This window comes from Thermobia domestica, chromosome 12, assembly GCF_964235325.1.
Source record: "Thermobia domestica chromosome 12, izTheDome1.hap1.1, whole genome shotgun sequence".
In the NCBI taxonomy this organism is placed as follows: Eukaryota; Metazoa; Arthropoda; class Insecta; order Zygentoma; family Lepismatidae; genus Thermobia; species Thermobia domestica.
In genome coordinates, this window is record NC_137465.1 from 28,301,252 (window position 1) to 28,320,094 (window position 18,843).

At 39.9% G+C, this 18,843-nt stretch overlaps 13 non-coding genes across 13 annotated transcripts; 9 read left to right on the top strand and 4 right to left on the bottom strand.

The window, feature by feature from the left end:
- Nucleotides 1–447: 447 nt before the first annotated feature.
- Nucleotides 448–521, top strand: TRNAN-GUU (transfer RNA asparagine (anticodon GUU)). The gene has a single exon. It is a non-coding gene; the product is annotated as a tRNA-Asn (tRNA).
- Nucleotides 522–2,679: 2,158 nt separating this feature from the next.
- On the bottom strand, nt 2,680–2,752 carry TRNAV-AAC (transfer RNA valine (anticodon AAC)). Its single transcript has one exon. It is a non-coding gene; the product is annotated as a tRNA-Val (tRNA).
- Nucleotides 2,753–3,812: 1,060 nt separating this feature from the next.
- On the top strand, nt 3,813–3,884 carry TRNAM-CAU (transfer RNA methionine (anticodon CAU)). The gene has a single exon. It is a non-coding gene; the product is annotated as a tRNA-Met (tRNA).
- Nucleotides 3,885–4,615: 731 nt separating this feature from the next.
- On the top strand, nt 4,616–4,689 carry TRNAN-GUU (transfer RNA asparagine (anticodon GUU)). Its single transcript has one exon. It is a non-coding gene; the product is annotated as a tRNA-Asn (tRNA).
- Nucleotides 4,690–6,847: 2,158 nt separating this feature from the next.
- Nucleotides 6,848–6,920, bottom strand: TRNAV-AAC (transfer RNA valine (anticodon AAC)). The gene has a single exon. It is a non-coding gene; the product is annotated as a tRNA-Val (tRNA).
- Nucleotides 6,921–7,980: 1,060 nt separating this feature from the next.
- TRNAM-CAU (transfer RNA methionine (anticodon CAU)) lies at nt 7,981–8,052 on the top strand. Its single transcript has one exon. It is a non-coding gene; the product is annotated as a tRNA-Met (tRNA).
- A 730-nt stretch (nt 8,053–8,782) lies between these two features.
- Nucleotides 8,783–8,856, top strand: TRNAN-GUU (transfer RNA asparagine (anticodon GUU)). Its single transcript has one exon. It is a non-coding gene; the product is annotated as a tRNA-Asn (tRNA).
- Nucleotides 8,857–11,014: 2,158 nt separating this feature from the next.
- Nucleotides 11,015–11,087, bottom strand: TRNAV-AAC (transfer RNA valine (anticodon AAC)). Its single transcript has one exon. It is a non-coding gene; the product is annotated as a tRNA-Val (tRNA).
- Nucleotides 11,088–12,147: 1,060 nt separating this feature from the next.
- On the top strand, nt 12,148–12,219 carry TRNAM-CAU (transfer RNA methionine (anticodon CAU)). Its single transcript has one exon. It is a non-coding gene; the product is annotated as a tRNA-Met (tRNA).
- A 731-nt stretch (nt 12,220–12,950) lies between these two features.
- TRNAN-GUU (transfer RNA asparagine (anticodon GUU)) lies at nt 12,951–13,024 on the top strand. Its single transcript has one exon. It is a non-coding gene; the product is annotated as a tRNA-Asn (tRNA).
- A 2,158-nt stretch (nt 13,025–15,182) lies between these two features.
- TRNAV-AAC (transfer RNA valine (anticodon AAC)) lies at nt 15,183–15,255 on the bottom strand. The gene has a single exon. It is a non-coding gene; the product is annotated as a tRNA-Val (tRNA).
- A 1,060-nt stretch (nt 15,256–16,315) lies between these two features.
- On the top strand, nt 16,316–16,387 carry TRNAM-CAU (transfer RNA methionine (anticodon CAU)). The gene has a single exon. It is a non-coding gene; the product is annotated as a tRNA-Met (tRNA).
- Nucleotides 16,388–17,118: 731 nt separating this feature from the next.
- TRNAN-GUU (transfer RNA asparagine (anticodon GUU)) lies at nt 17,119–17,192 on the top strand. Its single transcript has one exon. It is a non-coding gene; the product is annotated as a tRNA-Asn (tRNA).
- Nucleotides 17,193–18,843: the final 1,651 nt, after the last annotated feature.

Below are 18,843 nucleotides of genomic sequence, written 5' to 3' on the forward strand. Positions count from 1 at the left end.
TTATATAAAGAAACACTGCCCATAGAGAGAGTAAATAAACAACGCACAAATATTCCACATACTTGATATACGAAGTGTGCAACCCACATAAATAATATAATAGAACAACAGATGGTAAAATGATCTCAAAGTGTAAGAAGCTCACATTGTTGAGTGAATTGGATCAATGAGAAGGATATTGACCAAAGGAAAGTCATTTCTCAGTTAATCATGAAAAGGGTTTTATTATAGCAGGAGGAATTTGGAAAAGAGAAAGAAGATTCGTCGTTTTAGTAAAAGTGAATATGTAGAATTACATACAGCAATTTTCAGAAATAAATAGTTATAGCTTTATCAAAGGGTGTTGATAAATTACTTTTCACATTATCATATCGCGTATTCAAAGTAGAGTAGAGGCGTGTTATGGTGCTGTAGTATTGTAAAAACAGCGCTCAAATAAGATAGTGGGCCTCCGTGGCGCAATCGGCTAGCGCGTTCGGCTGTTAACCGAAAGGTTGGTGGTTCGAGCCCACCCGGGAGCGATAGTTTTAGTTATCCCTGCTATATTAATTCGAAATGTACTAATGTATTTGGTCTAGGATTAATTCGTGCGGTTGGTACGCACACATTGAAGCTGTAGTACGTAGTACAAACAGAAAATACATAAATACCTTAAGAAAAATATTGTCCATCGCTAGCCACCACTTTCGCCCATCTGTCAGGCAATGTACGGATTCCGTGGCGAAAGAAGTCCTCATCCTTGGAAGCGATCCAGTCAGAGACCCATGTTTCGATATCTTCTGAAGAAGTAAACCGCTGTCCAATCAAATCGTTGTTCATGCAATCGAACAAGTAGTAGTCCGAAGGAGCAACGTCTGGTGAATACGGCGGGTGGGGTAAAACTTCCCATCCGACATTTTCTAAATAGGTTTTGAACGGTTTTGCGACATGTGGGCGAGCGTTATCATGTTGAAAGATAAGTTTATCATGTCTGTTCTCCCATTCTGGTCGTGTTCTGGCCAGAGCTTGCTTCAAACGCATTAATTGTCGTCGATAACGTTCTCCATTCATACCTAGGTAGTTTCACCCGGTTGCAGCAGCTCATAGTACACCACACCTTTCATATCCCACCATATGCACAGCATAACCTTTGCACAGTGAATATCTCGTTTTGGTTGTGATGGACCTGGTTCACCTGGTTTCACCCAGGCCTTATTTTCGTTTAGGGTTTTCGTAATGGATCCACTTCTCATCACCCGTAATAATTCGATGCAGAAACCCCTTTCTGCTCTGTCGTTGAAGCAGCAATTCGCAAATGTTTTTTCGTCTTTCAACGTCTCTGTCTTTCAATTCATGTGGAACCCAATGTGACATCTTTTGAATCATTCCCATGGCTTTCAAGCGTTTGCAGACTGTTGTTTGATCAACGCCTAATGCTGCTGCAAGTTGTTCCTGCGTTTGACACGAATCCTGCTCGAGCAATGCTGTCAATTCTTCGTCTTGAAATTTTTTTGGCTGTCCAGCTCGCTCTTGGTCTGCCAAGCCGAAATCACCACTTCTAAACCGTGCAAACCACATCTGACACGTTCGGTCAGCTAGAGCATGGTCACCATACACTTCCACCAAAATACGATGACTTTCAGTCGCACTTTTCTGCATGTTAAAGTAATGCAGCAGGACACCCCGCAAAAACACTTTATCAGGCACAAATTGCGCCATGTTCACATAACTACAAACTGGTGTTGTTGACGCTTTAAACCACTGCCCTATACTACGAACGATACGCGATGACAGGGGTTTGCAACACATGTGTGGATACACGGAATTGTGGGACGCTCCGTTCGTTGCGCCATCTCTTGTCCACCCGCACGAATTAATTCCTAGACCAAATAATAATCATCAGTAATGTCAAAGTTGTATCTGAAAACTCGTCACCTAAGATCTTCGGCTGGATTATTAACTTTAGTAGCGATAATCAAATCTAACTCTTAGCTCCTTTCCCTGAATTTAATTCGACAGCATCATCCATCACATGAGTTGGGTAAGTTTTTAGCTGTGCAATTTCCAGCTCTTTCTCATTGGATCCTTTTCCAACAAGTTCTTATCTTGAATTCTTATTGATAGGGGTCACTGCTAGAGCGATTACCCCTGGTTCGATCACCAGCCAATTTTGTGGTGGACAACATCGTGTCCGTTGGTTTTCTGATATACTCCTAGTTCCTCCCATTCTCTCATTCTACTAATTCTTCCATAACCATTCGTTTGTTTTAATCGTAGTCCCCATTAGTCTCAAGAACATAACCGACGGACCTTAAATTCAAAGATGCCATTTCTTATTCGTATTTACGCCCATATTTCAAAAGTGGCTTATTATTTTAAATTTCTTGCATTTTGTCCGCTCTCCTCACTCATCTGTCATAATCTACACAATATCATTTCATGAGTCTCTCTTAACATTTCATACAAAAACTCGAAAATATTGTTCTTCTCCGTATATGCTTACTTCACTTTTGCTAGCCTTACTTTTATTTAATATTCGCACTTCCCTTAATAATTACATGTAATGTCATAGTAAAATAAGGGAATCGCATGTTGTATATGATAGAATAGCATAGGTACTGCCTTGAAGGCATATTAAGGTTGACTGTGAAAGTGCAGACCAGCATTCGTTAATATAGACGTAATAAAATAAAACATCAGTGTGCTCGCCAGGGATCGAACCTGGGACCTTCCGCGTGTTAGGCGGATGTGATAACCACTACACCACGAGCACACACATTGATGATTGCTTATACTCAAGCAAAACAATGGAAGAATATTGATGTGAAGTAGGGAACACATGCGTGACTTCTTGCGACCTGTACTCATATTTCGTATAAACTAATATTTGTAAAACACGACATTGGATTACCCACAATTTTGCATGCGAAAACCATACTCAAACGTCTGTTACACTTACCTGAAAAATGAGAGATCACGGCTAAGTGCAGGGCAGTATCTAACACTTTTACCGTTCGGCATATTATTCGCACAACATATTTTGCGTCTCTCGTTTTGTTTTCTATAGGAATGCCTTTGTAAATGAAACAAACCTTGTAAACACAGCACGAAAAATATACCATTTTAAAATAGTTTTACACAAACAGCAGCGTCGCAAAGGTCGCGATGTAGTACTGCATCACCATTGCCATCAGTAATGATTCACCTTACGTTTGTAGACAGCCTCTTATTTCCGTTTACCATACTTTATTCTCAATTTCTAAAAATATGCCGCTTGGGACCTATGGGGCGTGCGTAAATTGGACCTTTCCATTCTAACTCTGTTATCCAGCTATCTGGACTGCCACATACTATGACGGGGAAGGGCGCTTTGTGTTTAGGAGTTTGTACGACAGCGAATGACATACCAATCAAGTCCTGACGGGTTCATTTGGTTACATCAATGTAGCCAATTTGGTAATTGAATTAGTTGATCTGGCGATTATTGACATGAAAAGTTTAGAAGATTACAACTTAGGAAAAATATATATCTTATGTAAGAAATACAGACGTCAAAACGGAGATACTCCAACTTAAATAACTAATCTGTAATCTGTGGCAAGTTTCGATTCTTTGTAGTTATTGTACGATATTATTAATTGGTATCAGTGAAATATGATGAAGAGCGAAGAGAATGAAAATAGAACAGTGAGACCGCTCAAGAAACACTACTGCCCTCTGTTTTACTCAGTTACTACATTGTGTGTTATATATTGCTCATCATGTACTGCAATCTGCTAATACAAAATAACAATAATGAATTTGGATAGTCAAACAGTATATTATCAAACAGCAGCAGAGTGGCGCAGTGGAAGCGTGCTGGGCCCATAACCCAGAGGTCCGTGGATCGAAACCACGCTCTGCTAATTCATTTTGCTTCTCACATAGTTAGGAAATCACGAAGAAAATTGCATTTTGAAGACAAGTTCAGTATGGGTAACGCCTCCCTTCATATAATTATATATGATTCGGAAATCTCGTTTAGAACAATCTGAGCAGTCTTTACTTAGTAGTTCTGGAGAAAATGTTAACATGAAATCGCGTAAAGGTGCTGCTGCCGTTATGATTTAAATTTTTAAAAATTTTCAAAATTGAGATGAAAAAAGTATTATTACCACGCTCTCACATGCCTAGTACGCATAAAATCTTTTTATATAAAGAAACACTGCCCATAGAGAGAGTAAACAAACAACGCACAAATATCCCACATACTTGATATACGAAGTGTGCAACCCACATAAATAATATAATAGAACAACAGATGGTAAAATGATCTCAAAGTGTAAGAAGCTCACATTGTTGAGTGAATTGGATCAATGAGAAGGATATTGACCAAAGGAAAGTCATTTCTCAGTTAATCATGAAAAGGATTTTATTATAGCAGGAGGAATTTGGAAAAGAGAAAGAAGATTCGTCGTTTTAGTAAAAGTGAATATGTAGAATTACATACAGCAATTTTCAGAAATAAATAGTTATAGCTTTATCAAAGGGTGTTGATAAATTACTTTTCACATTATCATATCGCGTATTCAAAGTAGAGTAGAGGCGTGTTGTGGTGCTGTAGTATTGTAAAAACAGCGCTCAAATAAGATAGTGGGCCTCCGTGGCGCAATCGGCTAGCGCGTTCGGCTGTTAACCGAAAGGTTGGTGGTTCGAGCCCACCCGGGAGCGATAGTTTTAGTTATCCCTGCTATATTAATTCGAAATGTACTAATGTATTTGGTCTAGGATTAATTCGTGCGGTTGGTACGCACACATTGAAGCTGTAGTACGTAGTACAAACAGAAAATACATAAATACCTTAAGAAAAATATTGTCCATCGCTAGCCACCACTTTCGCCCATCTGTCAGGCAATGTACGGATTCCGTGGCGAAAGAAGTCCTCATCCTTGGAAGCGATCCAGTCAGAGACCCATGTTTCGATATCTTCTGAAGAAGTAAACCGCTGTCCAATCAAATCGTTGTTCATGCAATCGAACAAGTAGTAGTCCGAAGGAGCAACGTCTGGTGAATACGGCGGGTGGGGTAAAACTTCCCATCCGACATTTTCTAAATAGGTTTTGAACGGTTTTGCGACATGTGGGCGAGCGTTATCATGTTGAAAGATAAGTTTATCATGTCTGTTCTCCCATTCTGGTCGTGTTCTGGCCAGAGCTTGCTTCAAACGCATTAATTGTCGTCGATAACGTTCTCCATTCATACCTAGGTAGTTTCACCCGGTTGCAGCAGCTCATAGTACACCACACCTTTCATATCCCACCATATGCACAGCATAACCTTTGCACAGTGAATATCTCGTTTTGGTTGTGATGGACCTGGTTCACCTGGTTTCACCCAGGCCTTTTTTTCGTTTAGGGTTTTCGTAATGGATCCACTTCTCATCACCCGTAATAATTCGATGCAGAAACCCCTTTCTGCTCTGTCGTTGAAGCAGCAATTCGCAAATGTTTTTTCGTCTTTCAACGTCTCTGTCTTTCAATTCATGTGGAACCCAATGTGACATCTTTTGAATCATTCCCATGGCTTTCAAGCGTTTGCAGACTGTTGTTTGATCAACGCCTAATGCTGCTGCAAGTTGTTCCTGCGTTTGACACGAATCCTGCTCGAGCAATGCTGTCAATTCTTCGTCTTGAAATTTTTTTGGCTGTCCAGCTCGCTCTTGGTCTGCCAAGCCGAAATCACCACTTCTAAACCGTGCAAACCACATCTGACACGTTCGCTCAGCTAGAGCATGGTCACCATACACTTCCACCAAAATACGATGACTTTCAGTCGCACTTTTCTGCATGTTAAAGTAATGCAGCAGGACACCCCGCAAAAACACTTTATCAGGCACAAATTGCGCCATGTTCACATAACTACAAACTGGTGTTGTTGACGCTTTAAACCACTGCCCTATACTACGAACGATACGCGATGACAGGGGTTTGCAACACATGTGTGGATACACGGAATTGTGGGACGCTCCGTTCGTTGCGCCATCTCTTGTCCACCCGCACGAATTAATTCCTAGACCAAATAATAATCATCAGTAATGTCAAAGTTGTATCTGAAAACTCGTCACCTAAGATCTTCGGCTGGATTATTAACTTTAGTAGCGATAATCAAATCTAACTCTTAGCTCCTTTCCCTGAATTTAATTCGACAGCATCATCCATCACATGAGTTGGGTAAGTTTTTAGCTGTGCAATTTCCAGCTCTTTCTCATTGGATCCTTTTCCAACAAGTTCTTATCTTGAATTCTTATTGATAGGGGTCACTGCTATAGCGATTACCCCTGGTTCGATAACCAGCCAATTTTGTGGTGGACAACATCGTGTCCGTTGGTTTTCTGATATACTCCTAGTTCCTCCCATTCTCTCATTCTACTAATTCTTCCATAACCATTCGTTTGTTTTAATCGTAGTCCCCATTAGTCTCAAGAACATAACCGACGGACCTTAAATTCAAAGATGCCATTTCTTATTCGTATTTACGCCCATATTTCAAAAGTGGCTTATCATTTTAAATTTCTTGCATTTTGTCCGCTCTCCTCACTCATCTGTCATAATCTACACAATATCATTTCATGAGTCTCTCTTAACATTTCATACAAAAACTCGAAAATATTGTTCTTCTCCGTATATGCTTACTTCACTTTTGCTAGCCTTACTTTTATTTAATATTCGCACTTCCCTTAATAATTACATGTAATGTCATAGTAAAATAAGGGAATCGCATGTTGTATATGATAGAATAGCATAGGTACTGCCTTGAAGGCATATTAAGGTTGACTGTGAAAGTGCAGACCAGCATTCGTTAATATAGACGTAATAAAATAAAACATCAGTGTGCTCGCCAGGGATCGAACCTGGGACCTTCCGCGTGTTAGGCGGATGTGATAACCACTACACCACGAGCACACACATTGATGATTGCTTATACTCAAGCAAAACAATGGAAGAATATTGATGTGAAGTAGGGAACACATGCGTGACTTCTTGCGACCTGTACTCATATTTCGTATAAACTAATATTTGTAAAACACGACATTGGATTACCCACAATTTTGCATGCGAAAACCATACTCAAACGTCTATTACACTTACCTGAAAAATGAGAGATCACGGCTAAGTGCAGGGCAGTATCTAACACTTTTACCGTTCGGCATATTATTCGCACAACATATTTTGCGTCTCTCGTTTTGTTTTCTATAGGAATGCCTTTGTAAATGAAACAAACCTTGTAAACACAGCACGAAAAATATACCATTTTAAAATAGTTTTACACAAACAGCAGCGTCGCAAAGGTCGCGATGTAGTACTGCATCACCATTGCCATCAGTAATGATTCACCTTACGTTTGTAGACAGCCTCTTATTTCCGTTTACCATACTTTATTCTCAATTTCTAAAAATATGCCGCTTGGGACCTATGGGGCGTGCGTAAATTGGACCTTTCCATTCTAACTCTGTTATCCAGCTATCTGGACTGCCACATACTATGACGGGGAAGGGCGCTTTGTGTTTAGGAGTTTGTACGACAGCGAATGACATACCAATCAAGTCCTGACGGGTTCATTTGGTTACATCAATGTAGCCAATTTGGTAATTGAATTAGTTGATCTGGCGATTATTGACATGAAAAGTTTAGAAGATTACAACTTAGGAAAAATATATATCTTATGTAAGAAATACAGACGTCAAAACGGAGATACTCCAACTTAAATAACTAATCTGTAATCTGTGGCAAGTTTCGATTCTTTGTAGTTATTGTACGATATTATTAATTGGTATCAGTGAAATATGATGAAGAGCGAAGAGAATGAAAATAGAACAGTGAGACCGCTCAAGAAACACTACTGCCCTCTGTTTTACTCAGTTACTACATTGTGTGTTATATATTGCTCATCATGTACTGCAATCTGCTAATACAAAATAACAATAATGAATTTGGATAGTCAAACAGTATATTATCAAACAGCAGCAGAGTGGCGCAGTGGAAGCGTGCTGGGCCCATAACCCAGAGGTCCGTGGATCGAAACCACGCTCTGCTAATTCATTTTGCTTCTCACATAGTTAGGAAATCACGAAGAAAATTGCATTTTGAAGACAAGTTCAGTATGGGTAACGCCTCCCTTCATATAATTATATATGATTCGGAAATCTCGTTTAGAACAATCTGAGCAGTCTTTACTTAGTAGTCTGGAGAAAATGTTAACATGAAATCGCGTAAAGGTGCTGCTGCCGTTATGATTTAAATTTTTAAAAATTTTCAAAATTGAGATGAAAAAAGTATTATTACCACGCTCTCACATGCCTAGTACGCATAAAATCTTTTTATATAAAGAAACACTGCCCATAGAGAGAGTAAACAAACAACGCACAAATATCCCACATACTTGATATACGAAGTGTGCAACCCACATAAATAATATAATAGAACAACAGATGGTAAAATGATCTCAAAGTGTAAGAAGCTCACATTGTTGAGTGAATTGGATCAATGAGAAGGATATTGACCAAAGGAAAGTCATTTCTCAGTTAATCATGAAAAGGATTTTATTATAGCAGGAGGAATTTGGAAAAGAGAAAGAAGATTCGTCGTTTTAGTAAAAGTGAATATGTAGAATTACATACAGCAATTTTCAGAAATAAATAGTTATAGCTTTATCAAAGGGTGTTGATAAATTACTTTTCACATTATCATATCGCGTATTCAAAGTAGAGTAGAGGCGTGTTGTGGTGCTGTAGTATTGTAAAAACAGCGCTCAAATAAGATAGTGGGCCTCCGTGGCGCAATCGGCTAGCGCGTTCGGCTGTTAACCGAAAGGTTGGTGGTTCGAGCCCACCCGGGAGCGATAGTTTTAGTTATCCCTGCTATATTAATTCGAAATGTACTAATGTATTTGGTCTAGGATTAATTCGTGCGGTTGGTACGCACACATTGAAGCTGTAGTACGTAGTACAAACAGAAAATACATAAATACCTTAAAAAAAATATTGTCCATCGCTAGCCACCACTTTCGCCCATCTGTCAGGCAATGTACGGATTCCGTGGCGAAAGAAGTCCTCATCCTTGGAAGCGATCCAGTCAGAGACCCATGTTTCGATATCTTCTGAAGAAGTAAACCGCTGTCCAATCAAATCGTTGTTCATGCAATCGAACAAGTAGTAGTCCGAAGGAGCAACGTCTGGTGAATACGGCGGGTGGGGTAAAACTTCCCATCCGACATTTTCTAAATAGGTTTTGAACGGTTTTGCGACATGTGGGCGAGCGTTATCATGTTGAAAGATAAGTTTATCATGTCTGTTCTCCCATTCTGGTCGTGTTCTGGCCAGAGCTTGCTTCAAACGCATTAATTGTCGTCGATAACGTTCTCCATTCATACCTAGGTAGTTTCACCCGGTTGCAGCAGCTCATAGTACACCACACCTTTCATATCCCACCATATGCACAGCATAACCTTTGCACAGTGAATATCTCGTTTTGGTTGTGATGGACCTGGTTCACCTGGTTTCACCCAGGCCTTTTTTTCGTTTAGGGTTTTCGTAATGGATCCACTTCTCATCACCCGTAATAATTCGATGCAGAAACCCCTTTCTGCTCTGTCGTTGAAGCAGCAATTCGCAAATGTTTTTTCGTCTTTCAACGTCTCTGTCTTTCAATTCATGTGGAACCCAATGTGACATCTTTTGAATCATTCCCATGGCTTTCAAGCGTTTGCAGACTGTTGTTTGATCAACGCCTAATGCTGCTGCAAGTTGTTCCTGCGTTTGACACGAATCCTGCTCGAGCAATGCTGTCAATTCTTCGTCTTGAAATTTTTTTGGCTGTCCAGCTCGCTCTTGGTCTGCCAAGCCGAAATCACCACTTCTAAACCGTGCAAACCACATCTGACACGTTCGCTCAGCTAGAGCATGGTCACCATACACTTCCACCAAAATACGATGACTTTCAGTCGCACTTTTCTGCATGTTAAAGTAATGCAGCAGGACACCCCGCAAAAACACTTTATCAGGCACAAATTGCGCCATGTTCACATAACTACAAACTGGTGTTGTTGACGCTTTAAACCACTGCCCTATACTACGAACGATACGCGATGACAGGGGTTTGCAACACATGTGTGGATACACGGAATTGTGGGACGCTCCGTTCGTTGCGCCATCTCTTGTCCACCCGCACGAATTAATTCCTAGACCAAATAATAATCATCAGTAATGTCAAAGTTGTATCTGAAAACTCGTCACCTAAGATCTTCGGCTGGATTATTAACTTTAGTAGCGATAATCAAATCTAACTCTTAGCTCCTTTCCCTGAATTTAATTCGACAGCATCATCCATCACATGAGTTGGGTAAGTTTTTAGCTGTGCAATTTCCAGCTCTTTCTCATTGGATCCTTTTCCAACAAGTTCTTATCTTGAATTCTTATTGATAGGGGTCACTGCTAGAGCGATTACCCCTGGTTCGATCACCAGCCAATTTTGTGGTGGACAACATCGTGTCCGTTGGTTTTCTGATATACTCCTAGTTCCTCCCATTCTCTCATTCTACTAATTCTTCCATAACCATTCGTTTGTTTTAATCGTAGTCCCCATTAGTCTCAAGAACATAACCGACGGACCTTAAATTCAAAGATGCCATTTCTTATTCGTATTTACGCCCATATTTCAAAAGTGGCTTATTATTTTAAATTTCTTGCATTTTGTCCGCTCTCCTCACTCATCTGTCATAATCTACACAATATCATTTCATGAGTCTCTCTTAACATTTCATACAAAAACTCGAAAATATTGTTCTTCTCCGTATATGCTTACTTCACTTTTGCTAGCCTTACTTTTATTTAATATTCGCACTTCCCTTAATAATTACATGTAATGTCATAGTAAAATAAGGGAATCGCATGTTGTATATGATAGAATAGCATAGGTACTGCCTTGAAGGCATATTAAGGTTGATTGTGAAAGTGCAGACCAGCATTCGTTAATATAGACGTAATAAAATAAAACATCAGTGTGCTCGCCAGGGATCGAACCTGGGACCTTCCGCGTGTTAGGCGGATGTGATAACCACTACACCACGAGCACACACATTGATGATTGCTTATACTCAAGCAAAACAATGGAAGAATATTGATGTGAAGTAGGGAACACATGCGTGACTTCTTGCGACCTGTACTCATATTTCGTATAAACTAATATTTGTAAAACACGACATTGGATTACCCACAATTTTGCATGCGAAAACCATACTCAAACGTCTATTACACTTACCTGAAAAATGAGAGATCACGGCTAAGTGCAGGGCAGTATCTAACACTTTTACCGTTCGGCATATTATTCGCACAACATATTTTGCGTCTCTCGTTTTGTTTTCTATAGGAATGCCTTTGTAAATGAAACAAACCTTGTAAACACAGCACGAAAAATATACCATTTTAAAATAGTTTTACACAAACAGCAGCGTCGCAAAGGTCGCGATGTAGTACTGCATCACCATTGCCATCAGTAATGATTCACCTTACGTTTGTAGACAGCCTCTTATTTCCGTTTACCATACTTTATTCTCAATTTCTAAAAATATGCCGCTTGGGACCTATGGGGCGTGCGTAAATTGGACCTTTCCATTCTAACTCTGTTATCCAGCTATCTGGACTGCCACATACTATGACGGGGAAGGGCGCTTTGTGTTTAGGAGTTTGTACGACAGCGAATGACATACCAATCAAGTCCTGACGGGTTCATTTGGTTACATCAATGTAGCCAATTTGGTAATTGAATTAGTTGATCTGGCGATTATTGACATGAAAAGTTTAGAAGATTACAACTTAGGAAAAATATATATCTTATGTAAGAAATACAGACGTCAAAACGGAGATACTCCAACTTAAATAACTAATCTGTAATCTGTGGCAAGTTTCGATTCTTTGTAGTTATTGTACGATATTATTAATTGGTATCAGTGAAATATGATGAAGAGCGAAGAGAATGAAAATAGAACAGTGAGACCGCTCAAGAAACACTACTGCCCTCTGTTTTACTCAGTTACTACATTGTGTGTTATATATTGCTCATCATGTACTGCAATCTGCTAATACAAAATAACAATAATGAATTTGGATAGTCAAACAGTATATTATCAAACAGCAGCAGAGTGGCGCAGTGGAAGCGTGCTGGGCCCATAACCCAGAGGTCCGTGGATCGAAACCACGCTCTGCTAATTCATTTTGCTTCTCACATAGTTAGGAAATCACGAAGAAAATTGCATTTTGAAGACAAGTTCAGTATGGGTAACGCCTCCCTTCATATAATTATATATGATTCGGAAATCTCGTTTAGAACAATCTGAGCAGTCTTTACTTAGTAGTTCTGGAGAAAATGTTAACATGAAATCGCGTAAAGGTGCTGCTGCCGTTATGATTTAAATTTTTAAAAATTTTCAAAATTGAGATGAAAAAAGTATTATTACCGCGCTCTCACATGCCTAGTACGCATAAAATCTTTTTATATAAAGAAACACTGCCCATAGAGAGAGTAAACAAACAACGCACAAATATCCCACATACTTGATATACGAAGTGTGCAACCCACATAAATAATATAATAGAACAACAGATGGTAAAATGATCTCAAAGTGTAAGAAGCTCACATTGTTGAGTGAATTGGATCAATGAGAAGGATATTGACCAAAGGAAAGTCATTTCTCAGTTAATCATGAAAAGGGTTTTATTATAGCAGGAGGAATTTGGAAAAGAGAAAGAAGATTCGTCGTTTTAGTAAAAGTGAATATGTAGAATTACATACAGCAATTTTCAGAAATAAATAGTTATAGCTTTATCAAAGGGTGTTGATAAATTACTTTTCACATTATCATATCGCGTATTCAAAGTAGAGTAGAGGCGTGTTGTGGTGCTGTAGTATTGTAAAAACAGCGCTCAAATAAGATAGTGGGCCTCCGTGGCGCAATCGGCTAGCGCGTTCGGCTGTTAACCGAAAGGTTGGTGGTTCGAGCCCACCCGGGAGCGATAGTTTTAGTTATCCCTGCTATATTAATTCGAAATGTACTAATGTATTTGTTCTAGGATTAATTCGTGCGGTTGGTACGCACACATTGAAGCTGTAGTACGTAGTACAAACAGAAAATACATAAATACCTTAAGAAAAATATTGTCCATCGCTAGCCACCACTTTCGCCCATCTGTCAGGCAATGTACGGATTCCGTGGCGAAAGAAGTCCTCATCCTTGGAAGCGATCCAGTCAGAGACCCATGTTTCGATATCTTCTGAAGAAGTAAACCGCTGTCCAATCAAATCGTTGTTCATGCAATCGAACAAGTAGTAGTCCGAAGGAGCAACGTCTGGTGAATACGGCGGGTGGGGTAAAACTTCCCATCCGACATTTTCTAAATAGGTTTTGAACGGTTTTGCGACATGTGGGCGAGCGTTATCATGTTGAAAGATATGTTTAACATGTCTGTTCTCCCATTCTGGTCGTGTTCTGGCCAGAGCTTGCTTCAAACGCATTAATTGTCGTCGATAACGTTCTCCATTCATACCTAGGTAGTTTCACCCGGTTGCAGCAGCTCATAGTACACCACACCTTTCATATCCCACCATATGCACAGCATAACCTTTGCACAGTGAATATCTCGTTTTGGTTGTGATGGACCTGGTTCACCTGGTTTCACCCAGGCCTTATTTTCGTTTAGGGTTTTCGTAATGGATCCACTTCTCATCACCCGTAATAATTCGATGCAGAAACCCCTTTCTGCTCTGTCGTTGAAGCAGCAATTCGCAAATGTTTTTTCGTCTTTCAACGTCTCTGTCTTTCAATTCATGTGGAACCCAATGTGACATCTTTTGAATAATTCCCATGGCTTTCAAGCGTTTGCAGACTGTTGTTTGATCAACGCCTAATGCTGCTGCAAGTTGTTCCTGCGTTTGACACGAATCCTGCTCGAGCAATGCTGTCAATTCTTCGTCTTGAAATTTTTTTGGCTGTCCAGCTCGCTCTTGGTCTGCCAAGCCGAAATCACCACTTCTAAACCGTGCAAACCACATCTGACACGTTCGCTCAGCTAGAGCATGGTCACCATACACTTCCACCAAAATACGATGACTTTCAGTCGCACTTTTCTGCATGTTAAAGTAATGCAGCAGGACACCCCGCAAAAACACTTTATCAGGCACAAATTGCGCCATGTTCACATAACTACAAACTGGTGTTGTTGACGCTTTAAACCACTGCCCTATACTACGAACGATACGCGATGACAGGGGTTTGCAACACATGTGTGGATACACGGAATTGTGGGACGCTCCGTTCGTTGCGCCATCTCTTGTCCACCCGCACGAATTAATTCCTAGACCAAATAATAATCATCAGTAATGTCAAAGTTGTATCTGAAAACTCGTCACCTAAGATCTTCGGCTGGATTATTAACTTTAGTAGCGATAATCAAATCTAACTCTTAGCTCCTTTCCCTGAATTTAATTCGACAGCATCATCCATCACATGAGTTGGGTAAGTTTTTAGCTGTGCAATTTCCAGCTCTTTCTCATTGGATCCTTTTCCAACAAGTTCTTATCTTGAATTCTTATTGATAGGGGTCACTGCTAGAGCGATTACCCCTGGTTCGATCACCAGCCAATTTTGTGGTGGACAACATCGTGTCCGTTGGTTTTCTGATATACTCCTAGTTCCTCCCATTCTCTCATTCTACTAATTCTTCCATAACCATTCGTTTGTTTTAATCGTAGTCCCCATTAGTCTCAAGAACATAACCGACGGACCTTAAATTCAAAGATGCCATTTCTTATTCGTATTTACGCCCATATTTCAAAAGTGGCTTATTATTTTAAATTTCTTGCATTTTGTCCGCTCTCCTCACTCATCTGTCATAATCTACACAATATCATTTCATGAGTCTCTCTTAACATTTCATACAAAAACTCGAAAATATTGTTCTTCTCCGTATATGCTTACTTCACTTTTGCTAGCCTTACTTTTATTTAATATTCGCACTTCCCTTAATAATTACATGTAATGTCATAGTAAAATAAGGGAATCGCATGTTGTATATGATAGAATAGCATAGGTACTGCCTTGAAGGCATATTAAGGTTGACTGTGAAAGTGCAGACCAGCATTCGTTAATATAGACGTAATAAAATAAAACATCAGTGTGCTCGCCAGGGATCGAACCTGGGACCTTCCGCGTGTTAGGCGGATGTGATAACCACTACACCACGAGCACACACATTGATGATTGCTTATACTCAAGCAAAACAATGGAAGAATATTGATGTGAAGTAGGGAACACATGCGTGACTTCTTGCGACCTGTACTCATATTTCGTATAAACTAATATTTGTAAAACACGACATTGGATTACCCACAATTTTGCATGCGAAAACCATACTCAAACGTCTATTACACTTACCTGAAAAATGAGAGATCACGGCTAAGTGCAGGGCAGTATCTAACACTTTTACCGTTCGGCATATTATTCGCACAACATATTTTGCGTCTCTCGTTTTGTTTTCTATAGGAATGCCTTTGTAAATGAAACAAACCTTGTAAACACAGCACGAAAAATATACCATTTTAAAATAGTTTTACACAAACAGCAGCGTCGCAAAGGTCGCGATGTAGTACTGCATCACCATTGCCATCAGTAATGATTCACCTTACGTTTGTAGACAGCCTCTTATTTCCGTTTACCATACTTTATTCTCAATTTCTAAAAATATGCCGCTTGGGACCTATGGGGCGTGCGTAAATTGGACCTTTCCATTCTAACTCTGTTATCCAGCTATCTGGACTGCCACATACTATGACGGGGAAGGGCGCTTTGTGTTTAGGAGTTTGTACGACAGCGAATGACATACCAATCAAGTCCTGACGGGTTCATTTGGTTACATCAATGTAGCCAATTTGGTAATTGAATTAGTTGATCTGGCGATTATTGACATGAAAAGTTTAGAAGATTACAACTTAGGAAAAATATATATCTTATGTAAGAAATACAGACGTCAAAACGGAGATACTCCAACTTAAATAACTAATCTGTAATCTGTGGCAAGTATCGATTCTTTGTAGTTATTGTACGATATTATTAATTGGTATCAGTGAAATATGATGAAGAGCGAAGAGAATGAAAATAGAACAGTGAGACCGCTCAAGAAACACTACTGCCCTCTGTTTTACTCAGTTACTACATTGTGTGTTATATATTGCTCATCATGTACTGCAATCTGCTAATACAAAATAACAATAATGAATTTGGATAGTCAAACAGTATATTATCAAACAGCAGCAGAGTGGCGCAGTGGAAGCGTGCTGGGCCCATAACCCAGAGGTCCGTGGATCGAAACCACGCTCTGCTAATTCATTTTGCTTCTCACATAGTTAGGAAATCACGAAGAAAATTGCATTTTGAAGACAAGTTCAGTATGGGTAACGCCTCCCTTCATATAATTATATATGATTCGGAAATCTCGTTTAGAACAATCTGAGCAGTCTTTACTTAGTAGTTCTGGAGAAAATGTTAACATGAAATCGCGTAAAGGTGCTGCTGCCGTTATGATTTAAATTTTTAAAAATTTTCAAAATTGAGATGAAAAAAGTATTATTACCGCGCTCTCACATGCCTAGTACGCATAAAATCTTTTTATATAAAGAAACACTGCCCATAGAGAGAGTAAACAAACAACGCACAAATATCCCACATACTTGATATACGAAGTGTGCAACCCACATAAATAATATAATAGAACAACAGATGGTAAAATGATCTCAAAGTGTAAGAAGCTCACATTGTTGAGTGAATTGGATCAATGAGAAGGATATTGACCAAAGGAAAGTCATTTCTCAGTTAATCATGAAAAGGATTTTATTATAGCAGGAGGAATTTGGAAAAGAGAAAGAAGATTCGTCGTTTTAGTAAAAGTGAATATGTAGAATTACATACAGCAATTTTCAGAAATAAATAGTTATAGCTTTATCAAAGGGTGTTGATAAATTACTTTTCACATTATCATATCGCGTATTCAAAGTAGAGTAGAGGCGTGTTGTGGTGCTGTAGTATTGTAAAAACAGCGCTCAAATAAGATAGTGGGCCTCCGTGGCGCAATCGGCTAGCGCGTTCGGCTGTTAACCGAAAGGTTGGTGGTTCGAGCCCACCCGGGAGCGATAGTTTTAGTTATCCCTGCTATATTAATTCGAAATGTACTAATGTATTTGTTCTAGGATTAATTCGTGCGGTTGGTACGCACACATTGAAGCTGTAGTACGTAGTACAAACAGAAAATACATAAATACCTTAAGAAAAATATTGTCCATCGCTAGCCACCACTTTCGCCCATCTGTCAGGCAATGTACGGATTCCGTGGCGAAAGAAGTCCTCATCCTTGGAAGCGATCCAGTCAGAGACCCATGTTTCGATATCTTCTGAAGAAGTAAACCGCTGTCCAATCAAATCGTTGTTCATGCAATCGAACAAGTAGTAGTCCGAAGGAGCAACGTCTGGTGAATACGGCGGGTGGGGTAAAACTTCCCATCCGACATTTTCTAAATAGGTTTTGAACGGTTTTGCGACATGTGGGCGAGCGTTATCATGTTGAAAGATAAGTTTATCATGTCTGTTCTCCCATTCTGGTCGTGTTCTGGCCAGAGCTTGCTTCAAACGCATTAATTGTCGTCGATAACGTTCTCCATTCATACCTAGGTAGTTTCACCCGGTTGCAGCAGCTCATAGTACACCACACCTTTCATATCCCACCATATGCACAGCATAACCTTTGCACAGTGAATATCTCGTTTTGGTTGTGATGGACCTGGTTCACCTGGTTTCACCCAGGCCTTTTTTTCGTTTAGGGTTTTCGTAATGGATCCACTTCTCATCACCCGTAATAATTCGATGCAGAAACCCCTTTCTGCTCTGTCGTTGAAGCAGCAATTCGCAAATGTTTTTTCGTCTTTCAACGTCTCTGTCTTTCAATTCATGTGGAACCCAATGTGACATCTTTTGAATAATTCCCATGGCTTTCAAGCGTTTGCAGACTGTTGTTTGATCAACGCCTAATGCTGCTGCAAGTTGTTCCTGCGTTTGACACGAATCCTGCTCGAGCAATGCTGTCAATTCTTCGTCTTGAAATTTTTTTGGCTGTCCAGCTCGCTCTTGGTCTGCCAAGCCGAAATCACCACTTCTAAACCGTGCAAACCACATCTGACACGTTCGCTCAGCTAGAGCATGGTCACCATACACTTCCACCAAAATACGATGACTTTCAGTCGCACTTTTCTGCATGTTAAAGTAATGCAGCAGGACACCCCGCAAAAACACTTTATCAGGCACAAATTGCGCCATGTTCACATAACTACAAACTGGTGTTGTTGACGCTTTAAACCACTGCCCTATACTACGAACGATACGCGATGACAGGGGTTTGCAACACATGTGTGGATACACGGAATTGTGGGACGCTCCGTTCGTTGCGCCATCTCTTGTCCACCCGCACGAATTAATTCCTAGACCAAATAATAATCATCAGTAATGTCAAAGTTGTATCTGAAAACTCGTCACCTAAGATCTTCGGCTGGATTATTAACTTTAGTAGCGATAATCAAATCTAACTCTTAGCCCCTTTCCCTGAATTTAATTCGACAGCATCATCCATCACATGAGTTGGGTAAGTTTTTAGCTGTGCAATTTCCAGCTCTTTCTCATTGGATCCTTTTCCAACAAGTTCTTATCTTGAATTCTTATTGATAGGGGTCACTGCTAGAGCGATTACCCCTGGTTCGATCACCAGCCAATTTTGTGGTGGACAACATCGTGTCC